The sequence below is a fragment of the Suricata suricatta genome, chromosome 17, assembly GCF_006229205.1.
Source record: "Suricata suricatta isolate VVHF042 chromosome 17, meerkat_22Aug2017_6uvM2_HiC, whole genome shotgun sequence".
NCBI lineage: Eukaryota > Metazoa > Chordata > Mammalia > Carnivora > Herpestidae > Suricata > Suricata suricatta.
Window position 1 is genome coordinate 47,363,459 of NC_043716.1, and position 3,648 is coordinate 47,367,106.

Sequence of the window (3,648 nt, forward strand, 5' to 3'; positions counted from 1 at the left end):
GATCTATAGCAGGTTCCAGGCGCCGAACTGCCAGTGCAGAGCCTAACATGGGGCTCGAACTTGCAAAGGGCGAGATCATGACCTGAGCTGAAGTCAAACGCTTAACCAACTGAGCCCCTGTACCAACAGGTGCTCCTGCACCACTATTATTTATTTTGCTTTAAAAATTTTTGCTATTGTTTCAGAAGCATTGTAACAGTAATTAAGGGATTTGTTTTTAGGAGAAAAATTTTGGGCGCCTGGGTGGCTCAGTTGGTTGAGCATCCAACTCTTAATGTGGGTTCAGGTGATGACCCCAGAGTTGTGGGATTGAGTCCTGCATTGGACTCTGCACTGAGCGTGGAGCCTACTTAAGATTCTCTCTCTCCTTCTGCCCCTCTCCCCTACTCATGTACTCTCTCTCTCTCTCTCTCTCTCTCTCTCTCTCTCTCGCTAAAAAAAAAAAAAAAAAATAAAACTAAAAAAAGAGAAAAATTTACTTATAACCTCACTGCCCTAGAAACTTATTTTCTTGAGTTTTTCAGGGACACAGGCCAAAGGAAAGGCTGGCAAACCTTGGAATCAAGGGCAGGAGTCCTCCAGAGAAGGAACAGCCACACAGAAAATACAGCCGAACAAGTGTCACTTCCGAAATGCAATTTACAAGTTGTTACTCCCCAGCGGCGAGGTGCTCCTGAAGGAGCAGTTGCACCGTTTGGACCCCACAGATGCTGGTGGGTTTTTCAGAGCAGCTGTCTCAGTGACCTCTCCCCAGCCTCTACTGGCCGCTTCCTTTTTTTATCTTTTAAAGCCCCAGCATAGGAGAATTTGGCGGCAAGAACAAGGTTGAGAGCTACTGACACCGGAAATGGTCTGAGGCTGGCCTGGCGCCTGAACCAAGCTGAATGGGGACACACACATACACGGCCCTTAGCAAAGAAGCAGGTGTCACTCGAAGCGCTGAGCTCCACGTCACTGGCTTGCTCGGCTCCCTGGTGTCAGTGTCTTGACTGTGTTAGGAGGGTAACACTAAGATGAGGCACAGGACAACTCAGTCTTCACCTCTTTAGGAAGTGGCTCTTTAGGAAGAGGAAGAAGTGGGAAGTAAACTTGCACTTACTGTATCCCACTCTATGTTGGGCACTTTATTTGTATATATTCTGCCAAGGAGAGGGGCTGGTTGAGATCTCTGCCTGGGCGTGAGCCACACTAGCTGTGTGGTCTCGGGCACATCACTGAACGCACTGCCTCGTTTTCCTTTGGTAACAGCGATGATACCTCTACCACCGGGCTGGCATGAGGATTCAGTTAATTATCATGTGTGAAGCTCTTAGTGCCAAGAACATGTGTGCCATTATGGGCTTTATTGGTTCATTTTAACATGACTCTGCTTATCCTTTTGCGATTGAGGAAACTGAGGCTCATGGAGATTAAATCAATTACCGGAGAAGGCTGAGCCTGAAACTAAGCTCAGATTTATTTGACTGCCGTGTTTTCTTCTCATAACATGACTGGACCTGCTTGATGCTATCGAATTCCCTCTTCTGCTTGCCAGCTTCGGGTTCAGTTTATTAGCTCTTCTTTGTACTGACAAGGGTGAAATCCTATATGACCAAGCTCTGTCTTTAATCTCCCATTCCACCCATCCCTGGCAAAAGGCCAGTGGTCAACAAGCAGGCAAATGGGTGGGAGGAACTTCCCTTATATTTTTCCCTCCTGTAGGCCTAACCGGCTCTTCTGAGGGTACCTGTGCTGCCTCTGTCTTTCCAAAAGTAAAAATAACCATAACCAAATAACAGACATATTCTGACCAGCTGGACCCTTATCAAAGCCTGGTGGATTATGGGCTGCAGACGGCCCTATGGGGCAGTGCTGTCCAACAGGAATATGACGTAAGCCATATATGTAATGAAAATTTCCCTAATAGCTACGCTTAAAAATTAAAAACAACAAAGATGAAATTAATTGTAATAATGTTCAACTGAATCTATCCAAAATATTACCCACGTCCACCTGGAATCAATATACGAATTATTAATGAGATGTTTGTGTCTATTTGTTGCGTTGTGTTAAATCCACGTTTGCATTTGACACACAGCCCTAGAGGGATATACCGTGTGATGACAACAGGTAGCAGGCACAGGATACGTGTCCTCCAAAAGCGTTCTTTATTCATTTAGCGACTTTCTAGGTCTAAAACTGTCTCCCATTCTCCCTTTCTTCCTTTTACCGATAGACACTCTGATGAAAAAACATGGCCGAAGCAGTAAAGGGGCCGCCTTGTCTACCCCTCGAATCCGAATCATCCTTGAAGGGTGCTTTTTGCAGGCAGTTGAGATTTTTCGTGTGGTCGCAGAGGGTTTGCCGCCTATCTGCACCCTTTGTAACTTCTGCCCAGGCCGGGCCAGGCGGTCTGATGGGGGCATTTCAGGTTCGAGAAGCACCCTGACAAGTCCTCTGCAGTATGTGGGGTCCACGGGGACGCCTTGGCCTCACTGACGACAGCACCCCCGGAGGGGAGAGCAGCCCGATCCGCTAGGCGGACACTTGGCAGGGCTCGGATTTCCTGGACCGGATGGCCGGCCCGTGCCCGGAGGCCCGCGCCGCGCAGGCCGGGCACAGGATGCGCGGCCGGTTGTGCTCATCCTAGGCATCCGCCCGCGCTCGGCCCGGGGCGCAGCTGCCGCATATCCGCCGCGGCCGCCGTCTCCTCCGGGGCCGGGAAACGGCAGGAATCTCCCCACCCGGGCCCCGCGTCCTCCCCCAGCCAGGGGCCGCGGGGCGGAGTCGCCCACCTGTCATCCGAGACGCCCCACGTGGGTCCGCCCGGGTAGGGGGTGGAGGCTGGAGGGAGGGAGAAAAGGCAGAGGCGGCGAGAGGGGCGGGAGTGAGAGTGGGGCAGAGTGAGGAGTGGAGGCGACGGGCCGAGCCGACTGCGGAGCTCCCCAAAGCCGCGCCGAGAACGAGCGCAGAGCAGAAAGAAGAATAAGGGGGGCCCGTGGTGTCCAGACAGGAACAGGTAAGGGGGCAGGTGAACGGAAGGCGGGGAGCGCCGGGCTGGAGAGAGCTGGGGAAGGATAAGACGCGGTTGGAGGAAAGGACTGCGAATTGGGGGACGAAGTTAGATTAGAAAGAAAGCCGAAGAACGATCCCAGGGCGTGGAAGGGAAAGCGGCCTTCTAAGCGGGGGCGAGAGAGGAACCCAGGCCGCCGCTCCTTTAAGGTTGCCAAGGCGACGGCTCTGGCCAGAGCGAGGCGCATTGACGTCAGCAGCCTAGCGCTGATTGGTTGCTGCCCGGTCGTTTCCGGTGGAGCCGCCGCGGAGCCGCTATCGCAGAGTAGAGCGGAGCTGGGAGGGAAGCGCCAGGACAGCTCAGTCGGCCGTATCCTCGCACCCACTGCCCCGTGTCCGCCGCTGCCCGTCCCCAGGTGAGTGGGGTCGGCCGAGGGGTCCCCACGCGCCGAGCTTCGCCGCCCCGCCGCCCGTTTGGGGGCGCTGGACCGATCCAAGATGGCGTCACGGGGAGCGACCTGCAGGGGGATGGCCGCACCCCCAGCCCCTCCCCGGCCTCAGCGGGCGCTTCTCCGTAGGCCTCACGCCCCGGGCCCCGCGTCTGCGGCTCCCAGGTCCCCCAGGACCCCGGGGGTGGCTCCGGTGCGGGGCTCAGTG

The 3,648-nt window shown here is 54.6% G+C and overlaps 1 protein-coding gene across 2 annotated transcripts in view; it reads left to right on the plus strand.

The window, feature by feature from the left end:
- The first annotated feature begins 2,873 nt into the window (after nucleotides 1-2,873).
- Nucleotides 2,874-3,648, plus strand: part of PRKAR1A (protein kinase cAMP-dependent type I regulatory subunit alpha) — a 22,624-nt gene continuing 21,849 nt past the window's right edge. The window contains exon 1 of one of the 2 annotated variants that reach the window (XM_029929290.1): nucleotides 2,874-2,998. The gene's annotated coding sequence lies outside the window, so the exon portion shown is untranslated. Of the gene's footprint in view, nucleotides 2,999-3,264; nucleotides 3,408-3,648 lie in introns of those variants that run through there. The other variant, XM_029929289.1, reaches the window with a different exon arrangement.